Source organism: Cupressus sempervirens, chromosome 2 (assembly GCF_028749045.1).
Source record: "Cupressus sempervirens isolate cs-2001-9-10 chromosome 2, ASM2874904v1, whole genome shotgun sequence".
NCBI lineage: Eukaryota > Viridiplantae > Streptophyta > Pinopsida > Cupressales > Cupressaceae > Cupressus > Cupressus sempervirens.
Genome location: NC_143119.1, coordinates 217,982,202 through 218,006,282, shown reverse-complemented (window position 1 = coordinate 218,006,282; position 24,081 = coordinate 217,982,202).

Here is a 24,081-nt window from a genome sequence, read left to right as displayed (position 1 = left end):
TCTCTACTGATTTCCATACCTAATGTGTACCTTGCTGCCCCAAGATCTTTCATCTCAAACTATGTTGACAACTAAGATTTAAAATTAGAAATCATACCCTTACCCTTACCAAATAGCAACATATCATCAACATATAATGCAACAATAAGAAGGCAATCATTTTCAACTCTAAAATAAACACAATGATTTGATTTCGATCTTACAAATCTAATTGACAACACAAAAGCATCAAACCTAAGGTACCACATCCTAGGAGATTGTTTCAAACCATACATAGACTTCTTTAATCTACAAACCAAAGATTCTTTACCTTTAACAATATAGTTCTCGGGTTGTGACATATAAATCTCTTCCTCCAAATCACCATGAAGGAAAGTTGTCTTCACATCCATCTATTCTATCTCTAAATCATATGATGCAGAAAGAGATAAAAGAATTATAATAGATATCAAATTTTCAATAGGAGAGAATATTTCACCATAGTTTATTCCCTCTACCTATGAGTACCCCTTTGCAACTAATCTAGCTTTGTACCTCTCAAAACTGCCATCTACACAGAACTTCTTCGTGAACACCCATTTGCTACAAATAGGTTTCTGTCCTTTAGGAAAAGGTACAAGGTCCCAAGTTTTGTTTTTATCCAATGAAGCCATTTCATCATGAATGGTCTCAATCTAAGAACCTGCATCCTCCATATCCAAAGCCTCTTTCAAAGATCTAGGCTCATTAGTGTAAGTAATCAAAGCAAAAGCACAACTAGAATCTAACATAGAATAACCAAACCTTTCTGGTTACTTTCTTACTCTCGTGGATCTCATCAAGGGCTAAGATTGAGATTTTTCTTCCTCTTCTTCTAAACTATCAAAGCTACTAGAGCTCTCCTCATCATTAGACCCAATATGATCTTTCTATTTAGTCTTCTCAGGGGTAGGAGGCCATTAAACAATATCTTCCTTCTTTTCTCTTTCATCTAGTTCTAGCACAATAGGAGAAGATGTTAGCTCTCTAAAAATAAAATTTCTAGTATACAACATCTTACTAGTCACAGGGTCACAAAGCTTGTATCCTTTCACACCAAGACTATATTCGATGAAAAGACATTTGATAACTTTATTTTCCAACTTAGATCTTTTCTCCTTTGTAACATGTGCATAAGCTTCACAACCAAATACATGAAGATGTCTAATTGAAGGCTTCTTACCAGACCACACCTCCATGGGTGTCTTACCAACAAGGGCTGATGAAGGAGATCTATTAACTAGATAGAAAGCAATGGCCACAACTGCAGCCCAAAACCTTTGTTCAAGACTAGCTCCACTAAGCATACTCCTAGCCTTCTACATCAGTGTCCTATTCATTCTTTTTCCAACTCTATTTTTTGTAGGGTATACAGAGTTATCTTATGCCTTTGGATACCTCATTCTTTATAGAACTATTCAAACTCTACTGAGCAAAACTCACCACCATTGTCAATTCTCACACACTTAATCTTCTTACTAATCTGATTCTCTTCAAGAGCTTTAAATTCCTTGAACTAACTAAAGACTTGTGTCTTACTTTTTAGGAAATAAATACACGTCATTCTATTGTAATCATCTATTAAAGATACAAAAAAATAGCCTTGGAGATTGAAGAAACTTTTACAGGACAAAATACATCATAATGAATAAGATCCAAAATATCAGAAGATTTGTGAGAACTAGAGTAAAATTGAACACGATTTTTATTACCATAGAAACAATGTTTGCAAAAGTTGAACTTGAGATTACAATCATTTAACCCATCAATGAGGTTCTTGTTTTTTAGAGTTCTGAGACCCTTCTCACCAATGTTGCCAAATCTCATGTGACACAACATTGTCTTTTCTGCAGGAAGCTTTCCTTCCAATGCGTTTGCACCCTTAGGTACACATGTTGCATTGCCATTAGAACCAATAACCACAATCCTTTTAACTACTCATTTAGATGGTTGGGATGACATGATAGCTACTTTCTTCTTTGAAATAGAAGAACTATTGCACTAAGAAATGCATGCATCAAGATAAAACAAAGTACCTCTCCTAGTACCCTTAGCAAGCACATAGCTCCTCTCATCATCTTACATCCATCTTTAGAAAAAATAACTTGCACACCTACATCATTCAACATACTTACAAATAATAGGTTTTGTGCCAAACTAGGGATGTGCATTATCCTGTTGATCCCCTTTACTTGTCCATCAGGGAATTTGATAGTGACTCATCCTCATCTAACTATCTTTAGGTGAGAATCATCACCCAAGTACACCTTTCCACCATAAAAAATTTCATACTTTGAGAACCGACCTGAGTCTATCAACCACATATCATTAGATGCATGTACTACCAAGGATATAATGAAAGAATCGCCATCTTCTTGAGATTTTTCTGAACCTAAATCTGAGGCCTTCTTCTTCTTTAGCTCTTTATAGCCTTTACGAAAGTGCCCAGCCTTATCACAGTTTCAGCACTTTTCCTTGGACTTTTTAGGAGTCTTAGATTTTCCATAGGATTTGGATCTACCCTTTCTAGACTTGTTATTTTTCTTCCCTTTGTCATTGGATCTACTGTAAACAACAAGAGCTTCCTTAGCTGAATCTAAAGATTTTCTCTACATCTTCTCAGATAATAGTGAAGACACCACATTATCCATTCTAAAAGTGACTAAGGTACTTCCCAAAGCCATCACAAGCTGGTCTCATGAATTTGGCAAGGAACATAATAGGGTCATACATCGATCCTACTCCTCTATCTTGACACTAGATGATGTCAACTATGCAATTAGTAAATTAAAAGAATTTAGATGATCTCTAATAGATCCTCCTTCCACCTTTCTTAGAGAATACAACTTCTTCCTTAAGGAACAACTTGTTGACCAGAGATTTGGTCTAATACATAGACCCAAACCATATCAATAAACATTTTGTGATCTTCTAATCAAGAACATTTAGGAGAACTAAATCAATAGATAGAGTCTAATGAGATCCTTAGCCTTTCAATCCTTGAGATCCCAATCTACTTGAGATATTGTTGTGGGTCTCACATCAAGTGAAGTTTCCTCCCATTGATCACGATCTTCAAGCAAGTCATCCATCTTGATTTTCCACCACTCAAAATTACTACCATTAAATTTATCCACCTCCATTTTTTTGTACAATGAACTAACCACCTCAATTTGCAAATAAGATTCAAAATTCTCTACACAAAACTCCCACTCAACTTGAGACTAGCAAAAAAAAACTAGGATCAAAAGTTGATCAAGCTCTAGTATCACTTGCAAGGAAACTCAGGTGCAGAAATAGCTTCTTAAACTGATCCCTTAAGGAGAGTATTGTGTAAATTCTATTTAAATCCTTAGAATTTAAGATTTGATATTATGTAACCAACAATATTGCAATCAACCATGAATATAGAAAAATAGATAGAGAAAGAAAGCACAAACACAAAGATATGTTGGTGGGGAAAAACCTTTCAATAAAAAAACCCCACCCTGCCAAAACCTGCACAATGTATTATCTTCAACATAATGGTTACAACACACTTGCAATGCAAGTTCTTTTAGAATACAGAAGATAAATCCAGTCACAACAAAACACTACCAATAGTACACTTTCACTCTCTCCTATTTGCAACCCTAAAGTCGCTTATATCATGTGCTTTCCATTTTTGGGGAAACTTCCAAAGAAGAACTGTATTAGGGTTTTACCATTTTCTATAAAAGCAGGAACCCAAAATTTTTTTTAGGCTAATGCCTCAAACCCTACATGCTAGATGGAGACTCAAGTGTACAATACTCAATGATAATTTTCCACATGTCTTCACGTCTTTACCCATCATCATATCTTCCAAAGATAGCTCTTACATGTCATAGGAATCCATCATAACCATTTTAGTCATGATCTCCTTACACACTATTCAAGATGCTGACAGATGCAAGTGGAGTGACACATCAACATACCAACTAGACATGTACACTCACACTTAATTACATTATTTGCGAAAAAAAATACATTTACAAAAAAAAAAATAAGAATACGAATTATCCAAGGTTGAGGCACCCTATTCCTAACATAACTATGAGTTTAAATCCTTTAGTCAAGTTGATAACTAATAGTCTTTGTAAGCCTTTAACAGGGTTGGCCTTTTAGAGGGTAGATCATAGATTATGATCAAAACTTTGTAGCCATAATTGGCCACACTTTATTGTTGCATTAGAGAAGAATTTTTGGTGTCAACCCCACCCCAGTTTTACCTTCTTGGAGGGTTTCTAGGTAATCAAAATCTTTTGTGTTATGTATTGATTTATATTATGTTGAGGATGTGATGCAGGCTACATATTTTAGTTTATATGCTAATTTATGAGATGGATGAATGCTGAAATGTTTTAAGTGTTGATTCACCCCCTCTAGAACTTACTTTCTAATTTATATTTCTAATAATTGGTATCATAGCCTTGTTTTCTAGAAAGTAAAGTTTGAAAGCTTGAGAGGAAAGATCTGGAAGATGGAAGTTGATAAATTAGGAAAGACTATTGAGAAATAGACAATCAAAATATAACTTGTCCTACATCAACTAAAGAAAGGAAGAGATTAACTACAATAATCATTGAAGAGAAGAAAGAATTTGGTCATTCAACAAAATGAAACTCAATATCAAGAAGAAGACACTACAGGATTATTTGAAGACAAGGAATCCAAAGAATTTGATTCAAAAATTGTAGATATGATGGAAATGAATAGTGCCCTAAATGAAGAAGTTGAGAAATTGAAAAGGGAACAAGAAACTCAATCATTAATGTTATGTGAGATAACTAAATTGAAAAAGAAACTTGAAGAGGAAAAAGTCATGATTGAAGAAGATAAAAGAATATTGGCAAACAAAATTGAGCAGAAGACATTAGATGTGCAAAAACTCACAAACATACAACTGGACACAATGAATCAATTGATGATTGCAAATCAAGAACTGAACATTTAAGACATTGAGATTGCAACTATAATATCATAGAATGACCTATTGCAAAATGAATTGAAAGTAGAAAAGGAATTTATTGAAATGTTCAATAAACCTAGTGAAGCCATAAAGTAGTTTGAAAAGATGATGAATATGCCAAGAAAAAATGATGATACTGTTGGATTAGTATATTCTACTACCAAGAAAAGAGAATCATCTAAAAGTGGTGGACAAAGGAATAATAAGGGAAAGACTAACAGACCCACTTGTCATCATTGTGGCAAATCGGGTCATACAAAAAATGTCTACAAGAGTAACACTAGCAATCAAACCCTTAAGAATAAAAATAGAGGACACAATTATAACTACAAGAAACAAGGACAGTAGGCACATGAGTGCAGGACAAAGTCCATCAATTCTCAGAAATTTGAAGGATACTATTACAACTATTAGAAGTATGGACACAAAGCATATGAATGTAGATTTAAATCTAAGTGGACATCAAAAAAGAAAACAAAGGTACATGATCATAGAGATTTTTATAATTGGGATTACAACACTAGGTATAGTTGTAACTATTATGGAGAGTATGGTCATGTTGTCGTAAATTGCATAAGGACTCACTTTTAAAAAAATTGCAAAAAGGGTTTAAATGGAGAGATTGTATACTTTAGTTGTCTTAAGGTCAGTCATGTACGTAGAAACTTCCCAACTTGATCACCAACACCGAGAAATGAATTCAACAAAAGAAAAGAAAAGGTTGATGCTGAACAGACAAAGATGCAGATGAACAAGACATGGAGAAAGAAGGAAGATTGTAGTGCATCAAGTCAAGATGAGGGCACTTCATCCAATAGATTAGGTGATCACATCACCCTAACTAGGAAATCAAAGGTATTTGTGGAACTAATATCTGAAATGATATATTTTTTGTCAGTTCCAAGAATTTACGGAATGAAAAGATTTATTAGCATGAATTAAGATGCAATGAATTGATTAGAAGAAAGAGATGTTCTAGCATTAGGATACTTTTGGTGTTGTTGTCGAGTATTGAAAGAACTGTAGTTACTTTTGAGTAATGGAGGACTTGTAGTAGTTGTAGAGTTAGTTATGCTGACTGAGAACACTGAAAAACCTATGGAAACTAAGCTTACAGTTGTGTAAGCACTAAGCATTAAATTCAAGGTTTTTAAAGTTATAAAGGTTATTTTTGAGTCATTTACATGTACTAGAAAATTGAAGAGCACGAAGGTGAATTTGGAGAGGATTCCAATGACTGCAAACAAAATTCAACTACTACTTGATAACTATCATCAAATCAAAAGGTATTTCACTTATGTTTAGTTACATTGTTTTGCATTTTACAAACCCTACCAAGTGAAAAAGGTAGCAAGATCTTCAGTAATAGAGAGGAAGGGAGGTAAAGAGGTTATGAATGTTCAATTGATCAACAATGATATATGGGAACCTCCTAAATTATATGATATACCTAAAATCACATACAAGGGAGAGCTATCAAGAGCTTCATCAATGATTCCAATGAAAGTTCTAATGATTCATGATGTAAGGTGTTGCTATATGTGTAAGGTAGTAGAGGTTGGAGACCTAGATATTAGGGAAAAATATGAGAAGTTGTGTAAGAACTAAATTTTGAAGGAAGAGAACAAAATCATAGAACAAAGAGGGTTAACGTGTGCCCTAGATTTTTCATAGAATTTTAAGATGGAGTGGATTAAGATAGTGTTGATCTAAATTCATGACAACCAGCTATGGTTGGAAGATGATCATGTCAAGATCTCAAAGTGAATCATTCATAGGGTAACAGGGTATCCTACTCTAGACATAATCAAGCCCATAAAAGAGTGTTGAAACTACATCATTGGAGGATGTTAGTTTAGATGAAGTGATTGTTTTACCACAATTCAATCCAAAAAAAATCACACTGTAAGAAATTGAGATACTCTAGGAGGCCCTATAAATAAAATCAATGCAAGAGAAGATCAGGAGTGAGCACAAGAAAAAACAAGTTTTGCATAAGATCAAAGACATTTTTACCGATGCTTTAAATATTTCAAATTCATTGTCCAATAATCCTATCATAGAAAAACTTGTACATATAGTTGATAGGATAAAAGATAAAGATATAGAACCTAATGTAAAGTTATTGGAATGGTCTAAGAATAAATTTCACACTAAGTTCATGGATAAGATATCTAGTGCTATTGAATTGAGAGAGGATAATTTGACAACAAAGATGGATACTGTGAAGAAATTTTTTGATAACATATATTCTTTATATAGTAAACTATGAAATGTTGAACTCTTTACTCAAGATACTCAAAAAATAATTGGTATGTTGCAAGGAGATCTTAATTCTACTAGATCTTCATTAAAGACAACTGCTAGCACCAGTCAGTTACATTTTTAGAGATTATTGTTGACATAGAGTAGGCTTGCCGAGTTGCAAGCAAAAGATGCAAACATAAGATCAACTTTGATCAACATTCAGTCCATGTTGTCCCCACACATGGAAGTTTTGTAGAAAGAACTGGCCCTTTTAGAAATATTGATGAAGAAAGATTCTCATCTTTCTATACAAGAAGGTCTAGTTGACATGGCAAAAAATTTAGAAATTCAAGTTCAATCTCTAGATGCAGCCAACGATAATTGCGAATCCACATTAGGAATCATAATGCAAGTATGTTGCCAAGTTTTAGTCTTACTCTTTGAAGCTTGGATGCCATTGGTATGAAAGTGAGTGTGATTTCTAAGTGTTCATAGGTAACTTACTTCTCATCTTTCCAGAATAACTCTACTTTCTTTCTTTTTTGGTTTCCCTTTGCATTACCTTTACCCATCACTTAAGTAGGTTTCCTATTTTTATAGTGTGATTGGGCTCTAGGTGATCTAGGCATGGTTGGGATGGTTTAGTGTCCTCTTGATGAGAAGTAATTTATTCTACACCTCATTATCTATTATCTTGTCTTAGCATTCCATGTCTCATAGATTCTGAGCTTTTGAGCTGATTTTCCCCTTGAGCGAACTACATCAAGTGTGAATCTAAAGGATGAAGTTGTAACATTGGTTAATAGGCTAAGAATATGATTTTTTCGGTTCCCAAAGCCCTACAAAGCTATGGATAGAAGCCAACATGAGTCTCATTCAAATTTGTGGAGATAAGATCAAATACTAGAGGGAACACAAGTCTATAGTTTTTTTGTTGCATATTCATGGAAATGAAGATGTTTTGCTCTATTTTTTAAGTTGTGTCAACTTGAGCCAAATATTAGTCCCAATGATCAAATAGTGTGGACACAATTTTGAGAGAACTATTTAAAGGCTCATAATGAGTGAGGCATACTTGAGATTTAGCATAAAGGCCATCAAATTAAGGTGAAAGAATGAAGTATTGTCATTGTGCTCCAATCTAGAAAATGCTTATGGGAAAGGAGTTTTCTGCCCTAGGGAAATGAAAAGGGCTACTTCTCTAGGGGCTTTGAAAATAGAAATTCAAGTTACCATATAATATGAATAACCTTCAAAGATGCTCAAAAGATACTTCTAGAGAAGTTAGTGATGGAAATGTGAGCCCGATATAAAGGAGATGAAGTGTTAAAAGACTTAGGTAGAAAGAGAAAGAATGGAGTGCACAAGCTAACAAAAGGATTACTCCTCGTACTGTGATTCCAAATAGAAGGAAAATGAGTTTGCAAAAAAGCTAATCTCTCTCTCTCCTGCATGTGTTAATATTATTAAGTATATATGCATTCTAGATTTTGAAACAATGTAAGGCATCTCCCATAAAGCTAAAGCATTTGTGTCATTAAGTGATTCCTTTTCATATCACTTTAATTTAAGTAAGACAGATTTTGAGAACTTGGTATTTTATATACAAATGAATGGAAGGTTTAAATAGTCATTATTCATGGAATTAAATGCAAATCCTACCATTATAATCATTGGCTGAATTTAATTTTGTTTGTGTGGCTAACATTCTAATTCCTAAATATATTTCATCAAAATTGCATGAAATTGGTTTCTTTAAGTATCTTTAAATGAATATTTATTGAGAACTACATCTTGTGGAATCATAGTGAATGGTAATCAGAGCTATTGATTATGATAAATTAATTTTCTTGGAGCTTGAGTTAAAAGAGCTTACATACACATCCTTCAAATTCTACAATTTGGGTGACCTTCATAGAAGACTTAATTCTCAACCCATTCCCCCAATCACTCAGAAACTTAAAGAGAGTGGATTGGTAGGGGCAATAAGTTTTCCTATGGTAGTACATGCACCTGAGCTCATAAGGGAATGCATTGAAAGATACAACCTAGAAACAAAGAAAATTCTATTTCCTAGCAAGTCTATTCTCATTTCAATTAATAAGGCACTGATGTAGTCTTCATTTGGCATTCCAATGAAGGAGCAATATTGTGATGTCAATTTTGGGTCCTTTGCATCCATGTTCAATGAGAAGAAGACCCTTAGATGGAAAGACATGTAGAGGACCTAGTTCCAAACTACCCATTCAAAGAAGAACAAAATGTTGAAGACTCTATTTGGCACAAATATGAAATGAGAGATTGTGGATATCCTCGCACTCCTTCGACTGAAAGGAAAAGGGGATATTTTGGAGTTCATTGAGCACCACTTCTTCCTAGTACAAGAAATTTGTGTTGAGGATATGTAGATTAATTGGGCATAGATCATCTATGATGAGCTTAGCTCATGGTTGAATTTGGCCATAGGATTCAAGAAATTCTACATGTCCTCTTATTTGATCTATGCTTTGGAAACTCATCACTTGTGGCCCAGTCTCCCTAGCATCCTAAATTATGATGAGTTCACCAAAGTCTATGAATTTTACCCACATCTATAGCTATAAAGAAGCTATGAGGGTTACATAGTTGTCAACAATGCCTTCACAATGAGTATATGCTGAAAATTGCAAGGATGGCCTAAAAGGAGACTATCACCAAAGACAATTTTTGCCATAAGCCAATTTGGTTGCTCATTCATCCAGTTTCTAATTTTCTCCTATTTGTGGATAAGAGCTTATGATGGATTTCTAAAGAGGTTTTATAGATATCTAGAAGCCAAGGTGGTCCATAAGCCAATTTAGATACTCATTCATCCAATTTTTGAGCTTCTCCTACTTGTGAATAGGAGCTTATGATGGATTTCTTAAGAGGTTACCCAGATATCTAGAAGCCAAGGTGGTTCTAGTCAAGCTATGTCAACAGATCCTTGAAGTGAACACCCTTTGTTCTAACATGAAGAATATTATGGGGATTCCATTCCCTAAAGTGGTTGGCCTATATTTATGTGCCTCTAGATCAGATGCTCGAAATATGGTAAAAAGCTTTGTGAGAAAAATTAAGATGTTAAACTATGAGGTGCTAAGGCGTCAATATGACCTAGTTAATTTTGTAAGGGGTCATTTGAAGCTAGGGTATGTCTATATGCATGTCTTGAACATTGAATATTATTAGTATGGGTGTCCCAATGAGTACCAAACTTGGGAGAGATTTTGGTCACGGCTAACCATTGATGAGATAAAACTATATAATGATTATGTTGATGTTTTGACCTTGCAGATGATGGATACTACATGTGTAGTGCCTACCCTCGTTCACATCTTTCTGGACACATTGTTGTTATCATTATCAGACTATGTTACACTAGTTTTATGTTGATGGATTAGTAGTATTGTTTTGAGACTATCAGACATTATGTTATGGATTCAGTTGATATATGATGAGATTAATTAGACTCTACATTTCATGTATGCATGATGATCATTAAATTGCTTTTAGTTATTGATGATGGTTAGCTAGATGGTTTATTATCTCATGTGTTTTTATTATGGATACTTACCCCATACTTGCATGTGTATGGTGTGCATGTTTGTTCTTATTGTATGGTGTTTCTGATGTGGTTAAGGAAGGGAGTCGTAGTCACCTACTAGTCAGGATCTACACGGTGCACCACTTCCTGCCATTGCCTGTTTAGCTTAGTATTATATATATTGTATGTACATGCATGATTTTTATGTAGGTTGGAGGTACTGGGTATCGACTTCCCTGAATTGCTAGGATTAGTGTACCCTATTACACTATCTCAATGATAAGAGAAGGGAGATAAATTCTCAAGTCCAAATCCCAAACCCTTAAAACCATTGTCCTAGAGAGATAGGACAAGTAGCTAGATATTTTAACCACTGAATGTGTCGGATGACATAATTCATGATTTTTAACCCTTTAGACTGATTTTGTGTGAATTGTTCTATGATGGGTTTTCATATTTTATCTTGGAGGTCTATGGTGAATTTTCTATTAATTAAGTCTTAATAAATAGATTTAATTAATAAATTAATTATTTGAGAAAATTAATATAATATCATGATCTTTGATATTTTGACTATAATTAATTAAATGAGAATTAATTGAGAAAAAGAATTAAATAAAAGAAATTAGAAATTAAAATTAATAATTATTATAAAATAATAATAAATTAATAAATAAATAATAATATTAAAAGTTATAAAAATTAAAATGAAAGTTATAAAAATTAAAAATAAAAGTTATAAGCTTACCTAGGAGTTAACGCACCTTTTTATTTCTCATATGTCAACAACACGGAGGTTAGTGCACAAATTAAGCACATGGTGTCTACAACCTTATGACTCATCTAAAAGGTTGGAAAAAGCTCGTGCTTAGTTGTCAACACCTTGTAGTTGTTTCTAGAGACATTCTAGGTGCTTCCTGAGAGTCCTTTATATTCAGGCACTCTTAGAGCCTTAAAGAGAGCATTTTTTGGGAGTGTGGTTGGAGGACTGGGAACGTGGGAGAAGGAACGAGCTTGCTCTACGAAGTTCTGAGGATAAGGGATTTAGCATCAGTGTCCAAGTAGACACTTGTGACATTGTTTATGTTATTTTTGCATCTTGCACTTCTTGTCTTCTTCATGTCTTCCAAATGCTTTCTGAGGGTTTTCCTATCTTGCTTGTATGCATTCTTGTTATGGGTAGTTAATAATCTATGTGAGACAACCCCACAAGCATAGATCTAAGAATTCTATGGACTAGGGTTAAAAAAATTATAGCCAAATCTATTAGAAGAATTATGGGGTAAATTTAGAGAGCAAATATTTTATAGGAAATTCTTAAAATTGTGGATATATTCTTTGTGGGAAAACATACATGTTTATATATTTTCAGATCTGCATATATATATATATATATTGTAGTATAAAACTCTGTGTGTGTATATATATATACACATATATATATACATATATACATATATATATAAAAATATAATTGAAAGATCGAATGATATATCGCAGAGAGGAACTTATAAAACCGCATCGCGATTTGTATTGATAACAACGTTATTGAAAATGTTGTAAAATAACATTGTTCAATTTTTTTTTTTTTTTTTTTTTTGGGGGGGAGTTTACCCACCCCGTTCCTTCCTTATGAATGTGCCGGAAGTTGTGCGTGCTATCGCAAGCCCTGCGATAGTGGCAGGCCGCACGGCTTCCCTTTAAAGAGGGAGTCGATAGTTGTAATGAATGTGCAGCGATTCAAATCACTTTCAATCTTTTTTCAAAAATAGTAATGATATGAATCGCAGGTTATATGGTTCGGATTCATAATTTGATTTTATGAAATAATTTGATACATTGTATATTATATATTATATTTATATATATATATATGTGTGTATATATAAATATATATGTATATATATTATATTAATAAAAAAAATTAATATTCAAGCTATTTTAAAATTATTAAATAAATAATATAGTTTTAAATTAATTAATTTACTTAATTAGAATTTAATCTAATTAAGGTTAATTGAAAGTTATAATATTTAAGTTAGCAAATATTAAGTCCTTCTCAAAATTGTAAATTGAGGTTTTTTGAAAAAAATGATAATTCATTATCGAAATAGGAATAATGTATCACTCTTAGAACATTTAGAAAATTGAATTCTAAGGGTTGGAGGGAAAAGTTTTAATCCATCAAAACAATACATGGGTTAGGAAAAATGTACAAAATGTTTCGCCACTCAATATCTAAACTTGGAAATGAAAAATTGAGACCTCCACATTTAATTCAATGATGTAATTTTAGCAAAACCAAAACATGTGCTTGCATTGTGTTTTCTCTATGCTATTTGTTTTGGGTTTTGGGTTGACTAGTGTTGACCAGTTATAGGACGTCTACCAGAGGCTCGGGGGTTATGATTGTGATGTCATGATGATGTCTTAATTCTGATCTTTATAAACCCAACCATGGTTATGTGATGGTATGCTCTATGAGATGTTTGTATTTACTAATTGATTAATGCTTTTCAGTCTTCTTGAGTGAAGCTAAGTTATATGTATCTGAAACACTTGACTTAACCATTTTGAGTCATCGATCAGTTATCCTTGGAATACTTTTCAGTTGCCATGATGGGACTGAAACATTGATTTATTCTTGATGATGTCATGTTGTGACATGTTTGACTCAACCATTTTGGAGTCTTCAATCAGTATGATTTTGAGATATATTTTGGTTATTGAGAACCAATGATTATTATGATTATTAGGGATACCTTCAATTACCAATAGAGAACTGTTGTGGTCATGATTATCTATTATGCTTTTTAGTTGACTCATGGAGATTTGATGTTTATATTGTGGATTATCTTTTGTGATTTGGAGATTTATGATTCCATCAGTTTAGGGTAGGTTATCTGCTTGTAGTGTCAGGAAGTGGCTTGCAATGGGGGCTGGGGCCCTAAGAGGCTGCCAGGGTAACTCAATGTAAGTTGTTTTAATAAGTGAAAACACCTAATACTAACTAAATGAACTTAAAAAGATAATTGTTTTGTTCTTGCCCATGCCTTGAGTGCTAGTACAGACTAGGATGGGAGTAAAGAGAACACTTGATTGTGACCTTGCATTCCATAGTATGCCTTGTCAATATGAGAGGATACTAGTGGCTGCATAAGGATTAGTAGGGACCCTTGAGTCCTAAGATAACTACCAGGGTAACTTCTACATGATTAATATGATGACACTTTCCTGCTTACAGAGTAGGTTTCCTACATGTCATTGTGTGCCTCTGGGAATTAGATGTCGATTTTGTGATTGAAACCTTTGAGTTAGTATACTTTTAGGATTCCTGGACTTATAGAGATCTCTTCTATGTGATTTGGATAGCCTATTTGGGACTTGAGATTGTCTCCTCAGCACGATGGGAGTGGACCACTTAGGTTCCACGCGGTCGAGTGGTAGTGCTTTATCACTCTTATCATTTGAGATCCATTTGAGACACCGTAGCTAATGCATTCATGATTATGATGGTGGACATGTATCCTTATATTGATGATTTTCATATGTTAGATGATGTTATCTTATGCTTTACTTTGCAAGTTAGATTACTTTCTGCATATGATGTAGTATGATTTAGGAGTGACATTCCTACTATGTTAATACCAATGATCTCTTCGGTGATTTGCAATGTTATGCATAGAGGGATGGATAGGATCCACGATGGTCTAATGATACTATTAATGGTTGGGGGGAACCGTGCACTTAGATATTTATGTTGATTACTTATGGTTATCTCTTATGATGATGTATCATATATGATTTATGGTTTCATTTATGTTGTTGCATCATGGATCAGATTTAGAATGATGATGTACTTTATTTATACAAATGTATATTCTTTTATGCCTATCATACCGTGTGACATGTACAGTGGATGATTGAGCAATTTGAAATGTAATTCTAAAAGGACACTTGTATATTATTTAAGTACATTAGATGTATCATTATTATTTCATGAGGATGTGATGTTAGATGATTAGTTAATTTAGATGTAACTCGACATTAAGGGATCCATGAAGAATGTAACCAGTTATGTATGCTATGATTTCACTTGTACTTTTACTATTGCTTCTGTTATTATTCATAAGTTGTATATGGTTTTACTTTCATGTATTTTTTTAATTTTATTTTTAAAAATGCTACCAAACTTAGTGAAACTTTAGGTTAATTCTTTGGATCCCTTGGCAGGGCATTACAAGATGCGCCCCACTATTGGAAGCATGAATGCTAATGATATTACTATGGGGGAGTATTGTAGAAACATGATTAGATAATTATCATGATGATATGTTACATTCATGATTGTGTTTGTCATTGATGTCAAAATAATAGTTTTCTATGGTATCTATTAGAAAGAACAATGGTAAAAATCAAGTTGTTACAAATAGATCATTGAGTATTTTCACTAGCAAGGTTAAAGGGAGATACTAATATGTGTTTAGTATATGTAGCTAACCTTAGGCACAAAAGATATTAATTATAGAAGAAGTTATGCAAGTTTTGGTGAAGATTGTTCTAAGATAGAGTTTGCAAAAGCATGTTCTAGTAAACTTGTTATATCTCTTATCAAAGTTGTTATTCTGAGAAGTAGGGTTAAAGGCATGTAGAAGACATGTTGGAGATGACATGGCTAATCTCACTCATCATAATATTACATGTATAGAAAGTTATTCAAGTTACAATTTGAAAGATTGATGTTATCACTAAGAAAAATGTGTTCTTAATGGGGTCTTATAATAATTAATTAAGAAGATGTAATAGCCTACTTAGGGAATTGTTTTATGGATTCAGATAAAGGAAGGAAATTTTCCTTTATTATGAATGAATGATTGCATGATGTATGAAGAGTGGAAAAGAGGAGAAAAGAGATGAACATTGAGTAATTGCAAAGATAAGAAAAGCAGAGAGAAGTTGAAGAAAACTTCATTGCCAAGGTTTTATTTTGAGATCTGAGGTTTGATATTTAGATCCAAGGTTTGTGACCTAGTCTATAAGGTTTGACAGTAATTAGTCTAGTTGATAGGATAGAGGAAAGAGGAAAGAGGATAAAGCATAGTATTAATAATTATTCTTAAGGAATAGTTGAGACATTAGTTGGAAAGTGAAGTTCAGTGGTCATGCCCCATAATCTATTTGGACAGTGGGTCCTTCTACCTTCTACCTGCTACAAATCCTAATAGGGTTGGAATCTCCTAACAGGGATTCTTATGTAGTGAATGTTTTTATAGACTCCTAATAGGGTCCATCCTCTAACAAGGAATATATATATATATTAGTATATCTTTGTGGGCATCATTTCCATGAGGGTTTTCCCTCTGATCAAGGGTTTCGCTAGTTAACAATTCTAGTGTACATGTGTATGTACATCTTTTCATGGTTTTTTTTTACTTTGGTTGCATGGTTATGATCATTTAAGGTTGATAAATGTTTTGATTGGATAACTGATTCACCCCCCCCCCCCTCTCATTTATCATGGTGGACTATTATTTCTAACAATTGCTATCAAAGCATCAGGTCATTAAAGATAAAGTTTAATAGCTTTGGAAGATTAGTGGTGAGTTATTTCAAAAAGAATAGTTCCTTCTTTTCACTATTCCATTTTTTCAGGAGTTCCAAGTGCTGAAACCTATCTTTTGATTCCCCTTTCAATGCAAAAGTTATTGAACTCATGTGAAATGAATTCACCTCCTTTGTCTGACCTTAAACATTTCAGTCTTTTTCCTATTTCTTTTTCTACTCTGGCCAAATACCATTTAAATTTTTCAAATGCTTCTTATTTCTCTCTTAGGTACATGACAGTCATCATTCTTGAGTAATCATCAACAAAAAGAATGAAGAATTTTTCACCAATATAAATTTCAAGGCCAATAGGTCCACAGAAATTAGTATGCACAATTTCTAAAATTTCTTTAGACTGATAGTTCTTTCTTTTAAAGCTAGTCTTTCCCATCTTACCAATTTGACAATTCTTGCATAGACCAACCTCGGGTTTCTTTATGTTAGGAATGCCTCTTACTTTCCTAAATTTCCTTATTTTTACCAAGTTATCAAAGTTCACATGACATAACCTCCTATGCCATAACCAACTTTCTTCAACTTGAGCAATAAAACATGAACATTCACCACATTTAAAATAAAACAAGTTACCTTTTGTTTGAGTGCCTGATCCAATTAGCTTACCTTTTCCATCTAGTAGTCTTGATTTTCCATGCATGAATTCCACTTTGAATCCATTATTGAGTAGCTATGCCACACTCAATAGATTGTTCTTTAGTCCTTCTACCCAATATGCATTATCACATACAAGTTCCTTGGTCAGTGAGATTCTTCCTTTTTCTTTTATACAACAAGGTTCATTGTTACCAATCTTACACTGCCACCATCATAGTCTTCAAAATATTCGAACTTAGTTTTATCACCAGTCATGTAATGAGAACAACCACTATCTATAATCCATGTATCATTTTTTCTCACATGAGAAATGAGTGTCATTTCTTCATCATTATCAATTTCATCTTTTATAGCAATGAACAATTTCATCTTCTTCTTCATCATCAAAATCATTAGAATCTTTAGCCATGAAACACGTTTTCTTACCTTTATCCTTGAATGATTTGAAGTCTTTATTACTATTGCACTTGTGACCTTTCTTCTCATCCTTGTTTTTCTTATTTGGGCACCTAGCAGCAATATGTCCAATTTATTCACAAGAAAAATAGATTAGAGGAACCTTACCTTTGTATTTCCCTTTGCCTCTTGAATATTTCCTTACTAGTATAGCTTCAACTACCTCAAGATCATTGTTTGAACTCTGTTCTGATTCTTCATCACTATATGATTGAGGATCCTTTATCTTCTTGCCTTTTCTTTGAGTGAAAGCTTGGCTTCAAATGTTGATTCAATGTTCTTGGTAGCTAGAACATAATTATCATAGTTGTCTAGCTCACATGCAGTCAATCTTCCAACTATGGCCTCTAGATTTATCTTATGATTTGCTTCACATCTTCTTTCTTGAATTGCAGAGACTTTGATTGCATAAATAGGAAGTAGAGTTCTAAGAACTTTACTTAATACTGTCTCTTCCTTAATATCTCCTCTAGATGATTGCACTAACACTTGCTTTAACTCTTTCAACACATTTTGCTATGTTTGCATCCTCTCTCATCCTCATCTGATCAAATTGTCCTCTCAAACTTTCTGCCTTGGCTCTTCATACATTATCATCACCTCCATAGATTTCTTTCAATTTGTTCCACATTTCAAAAGTAGTTTTGAAATCTTTGATGTCATCAAATTCTTCATAACTTAGAGCAGATGCAATATCTATCATCATGTTGTTGTGAGTCTTCTTTTCAGCAATATCATTGACAGATAATGTACCAGTAAGTTATGCATATTTTTCATCAAGGTACTTCAGCCCTAAATCACTAATAGAAGCTAGATGAGGTCTCATCAATCCCTACCATGCTGAGAAATTATCCCTATTAAGTCTTGGAATTTCCCTCTTGTAAGACATCCTAAACTTTAGCTTAGATCCTTGAAATCTTTTCCTACAAGCACCAAAAGCTCTAATACCAATTGTTGGAATTATGAGTGAAGTAACTGAGAGGGGGGGGTGAATCAGTTACCACAAAAATAATTCTTAATCCCTTAGATGTCTTAAATAACTAGTTACTATTGTCACTCGGTAAACACAGCAAAAATGTTGTAACTCTGTAGATTAACTTGTTACTAAATTTTAGCATTCCTAATTATTAGCATGCATGCAAAAGTAAATAACATGAGCACAAGAGACACTAGATTTAATGTGGAAACCCAATATGGGAAAAACCACCAAGTAACTAGCTACCAATTTTCACTCTTTTGAAGTGAGCCCTGTTAGGAGCCAACCCTATTAAAGGTTACAATACACACTATTAGGTGTGACCCTGTTAGAGGATTTAATCACCCTATTAGGAGTAGCCTTGCTAGAGGTCTTTAGAACAATTCAACTAAACTATCACCTTGTTAGAAGATTTACAAAATGGTTGTTAAACCAAATCTATTAAGAGATTTGAAATCATTGCCACAATGATTAGAAAGTAACAATGAATTGACCTGAATAAGATGCAACTGAATTTTTTGATTACATATCTCTATTCTACACCATTAGATCCTCCTCAATCTCCTCAATGATCTTTGATCATTCTCCAAAATTTGCTTCCATAATAATCAGTCCTCCTTCACATTCATATCACATCAAATCCATCACACACTTGGAATTCATAACTTGACCTCTTATATATACCATTCAGACTATCCAGTCAGCTCATTCACATGTCACATTTACCAATAAACCATACATTAGTCAGCTACAAATATTATATTAAACAAATAAAATTTATTTCACAAAACAATGAAATCCAAGATTGGCCAACCCTACTCGAAAAGCACTACTTCCAGAAACAGTTTCCTGAGTTAACCATCTTAACTCGATTAACACTACAAAATCCTTTAGCTGCCGAGTTAACTTGGTAAAAGCTAAATTTCCTTCACTGTCCATGAGAGCTCAGTAAGAACTATTTCCTGCACTATTTTCTTTTGATGACCGAGTCAACTCGGTAACAACTAAATTTCCTTTGCTAACCTTGAAAGCTTAGTAACAACTGACTACACAAGGTAAAGCCTGAGAATTCTTAGTAGACACTTTAAACTTTCTTTGCTAACCTTCTGATCTCAGTAGACTCTGTCTCTTGCCTTGCTGATCAACTAAGCTTGATAGACTCTATATTTTGCCTTGCTAACCAACTGAGCTTGGTAGACTCTGTCACATGACTGATATGACATTTGTGTAACATTAAAGATAATACTTAATTGAAAAATTGTATCCAACATGTCTGATATCTCAAATAGAACCAAATAATGTAGATGAGGCATGCAACGATGACTATTGGAAGCAAGCTATGAAAGAAGAATTGGATCAAATAGTAAAGAATGAGACATGAGAATTGATCCCTAGACTAGTAGACAAGAATGTGATAGGAATAAAATGGGTATTTAGGAACAAGATGAATGAATAAGGTGAAGTTGTAAGGAACAAAACAAGATTGGTATGTAAAGGTTACTCATAGCAAGGAGGAATAGACTATGACAAAACATATGCATTAGTGGAAAGAATTGAAGCAATAAGCTTATTCTTAGCCTATCCAGTGCATAAGAAATTCAAAGTGTATCAGATGGATGTCAAGTTAGCATTTCAAAATGAAAAACTTGAAGAAGAGGTATACATAGAATATCCTAAATTTTTTCCTTTAGCAAATGACAAGGATAGGGTATGCAAATTGAAGAAAGCATTGTATGGCTTAAAACAAGCACCCAGAACTTGGCATGCAAGGTTGGACAAGCATTTGACAAAAGTTAGATTTAGCAAAGGTATGGCAGACAATAATCTACACTGAAAAGAAATAGATGATGGGTTGATGATTTTGGTAATATATGTTGATGATATCATATTTGGAGGAGATGATAATGGAAGTGAAAAGTTTGCAGAAGAAATGAAGAAGGAATTTTAAATGAGCATGATAAGGGAAATGAAATACTTCTTAGGATTATAGATTATGCAAGATAAAGAAGGAATCTTTATTTATCAGACTAAGTATTTGAAAGGTCTATTGAAAAGATTTGGTTTGGAAACATGTAAACTAGTTGGAACACCTATGATAACTCAACATAAATTATCTACAAAGGATGAGACACCTACACTTGACTAAAAGAAGTACAGATCTATGATTGGAGGATTGCAATATTTGACTCATACAAGGCTAGATATAGAAAATGCAGTTAGAATTGTTGCAAGATTTCAAGATAAAACCAAAGAAGCACATTATGCAAAAATTAAAAGGATATTTAGATATCTAAAGGGAACACCAAAGTTCAGATTGTGGTATGAAAAATCTAATGATTTCACTTTATATGCTTATACTAGTGTTGATTGGACAAGTAGTATGGATGACAGAAAGAGCACCAGTGGTGAAGCATTCTTTCTTGGAGGAAGATTTCTCTCTTGGTTAAGCAAGAAGTAGGATTGTATCTCACAGAGTATGATAGAGGCAAAATATGTTGTAGCTACAAATAATTATAATCAATTTTTTTGGATGAAGCATATGTTGAAGGATATAAGGATAAAATTCAGTGAACCTATTGTCATACATTGTGATAACACAAGTATAGTGAATATGTCTAAGAATCCAGTGTTGCATTCTAAGACTAAGAAAATTGCTATCAAACATTACATGTTGAGAGAGGAAGTTGCAGAAAAGGAAATCAAATTGGAGTATGTAAGCACCAAAGAGAAAATTGCAAATATTTTTACTAAGCCTCTTCCCAAAGAGACTTTTGAGTATTTGTGAGGTATGCTAGGGGTTATGCCCCTATCTACATCAGAGTAGATGATGCAAGAGTGCATCAGTCTAATAGTACATGGCACTATTGTTTGTCTAGACTGAATGTTGGTGCTTCTTGTATGGGGGAGTATTTTTGATAAACAGAGTCATCTAAGACTCTTGATAAAATTTTTTTTGAACAATGTCTTTGGATACTTGAGTAGGTCAAAGACAATTGGTGCAGAGATTGACAAGATGCAATGATAGAAGGTTGTTGAAACCTTTGACATTGATGTCAATGGGGGAGAGATTACAACACGAAAAACATTTTGATATAGAGCCCATTGAGGTATATCAATGAGGAGAAGCATGTGAGCATTGAAGCTAGTATGATTGATGAAGAGGATTTGAAAAGAAAGGATAACAGTCTTTAATAGTTGGTATTCTTGCAACTAGATGTTTTTCATCTATGTTACCATCAATGCCAAAGGGGGAGATTGTTGAAAGCATGAATTATGATGATATTCCTATGGGAGAGTACTAAAAAACATAATTAGATAATTATCATGATGATATGTTACATTCATGATTCTATTTTTCATTGATGTCAACCTAGCAGTTTTCTATGGTATCTAGCAGAAGAACAACAGTAAAGATCAAGTTAGTACAAATAGATCATTGAGTTTTTTTACTAGAAAGGTTAAAGGGAGATACTTCTATGTGTCTATTATATGCAACTAACCTTAGACAGAAAAGATATTAAGTCGGGAAGAAGTTATGCAAGTTTTGGTGAAGATTTTTTTGCGATAGAGTTTACATAAGTATGTTCTGGTAAACTTGTTATATCTCTTAGCAGAGCTCTAAGAAGTAGGGTTAAAGGTGTGTAAAAGACATGTTGGAGATGATGTGGCTAAGCTCATTCATCATAATATTACACATACAGAAAGTTATTCAAGTTACAAGGTGACAGATTGATGTTATCGCTAAGTAAAAAGTGTTCTTAATAAGGTCCTATAATAATTAATTGAGGTGTAATAGCCAACTTAGGGAATTGTTTCATGGATTTAGTATAAAGTAAGGACATTTTCCTTTGTTATGAATGAATGATTACATGATGTATAAAGAGAAAAAAAGAGATGAATGCTGAGTAATTGCAAAGATAAGAAGAGTAGAGTGAAGTTGAAGAAAACTTCATTGCCAAGGTTTTATTTTGAGATCCGATGTTTGATATTTGGATCCAAGGTTTGTGACCTAGTCTACAAGGTCTAATAGTGATTGGTCTGATTGATAGGATAGAGGAAAGAGGATAAAACATAGTAGAATAGTTGAGAGATCAATTGAATAGTGAATTTCATTGGTCTTGCCCCAGAAGCTATTTGGACAGTGGGTCCTTCTGCCTTCTACAATTCCTAGCAAGGTTGGCACAACTCCTAACAGGATTGGAATCTCCTAACAGGGATTAGACTCCTAACAAGGTCCATCCTCTAACAAGGAATATATATCAGTATATCTTTGTGGGAATCATTCCCACTAGGGTTTTCCCTCTAATCAAGGGTTTCCCTAGTTAGCAAATCTGGTGTAATTGTGTATGTGCATCTTGCTATGGTTTTTATTTAATTTTGTTGCATGGTTAAGATCATTTAAGGTTGATAAGTATTTTAATTAGTTAACTGATTCAAGCCCCCCACACACCTCTTAGTTATCTTGGTGGACTATTATTTCTAACACCCACATCTTACAAGAAGATCAAGGGTACACCAATTTTGCCTACCCCACCTATAGATCAAGTCATTGACACTATGGAGGTTCTCAGGCAAGAAATAATCAAGATAAATAGAAAAATGGGTGGAGTGGACCCAAGAAAGGAAAAAGAGGACTGAAAGTATTGGTTCTATGGGTGGAGTATCAGCTGGAACAGCCCAGTCAACCACAATGACCACTACATCAATATATGCAAGGCCATCACAATCCATTGGTCAAGGTAGAGACCAACCTCTAGAAAAGAATGTTCCATTTACTCCGACTTGTAGAGATGGTTCTATTTTGAACACCAAAAAAGTTGGGGAGAAGGAGGATAACAAGGATATGGGGAAGGAACAAGAGAAATCAATGGCTAGACCATCTTCTCCTATTCAAGTCATCAATTTGGATGACAATACTAACCCCATGGACGGCCAGAAACATGAAGCATCTTAGTAAGGGGATACTTTAGACCTTTTGATAACCAAGGTAGTCAACTTTCCTATTGTTTCTCAGAGCAAGCCAACTCCATTAATCTCAAGGAAGTTGTTTGACCCCACTACATTGCAATCCACTATCAATGTGATATCTATAGAGTTATAGCTCAAAGAGACCATTGATAAGAGGAATAGGAGATATGAGGATGTAGCCCAATCAAAGGACTTGATTGCACAAGTCACCTCCTCTTAGCCATCCAAGAAGACAAAGAAGTAGAAGACAATTTTTGCACTAGTAATAGATTCAACAACTGATCATATGCTACTTGAGATCACTGATCCAGAGTAAGAAGGAAAATTTCATGAACTCTTAAAGGATGATTCTAGATCAAGATAGTTGATCTTGGCATCCTAGTTAATGACTCCATGGTGAACATGTGGAAGTCAAATAGTGAGAAAATTGAGGAAAAGATGGAAGAGCTTAGAGAAAAGAGGGAGATATTGAAGGCCTTGAATTGAGAGCTAATGGAATACATAAGGTCTACACTCATGAGCACTTCTTCAAGTCAATTTGACCCAAATGAAAAGGAAAACAAGAACTTACTCCTAAAACTACAATAAGAAAGGCAATTTAGACATGTAGGCTGAGTATGGGTGGATCAAATGAAGGCTCAAGGT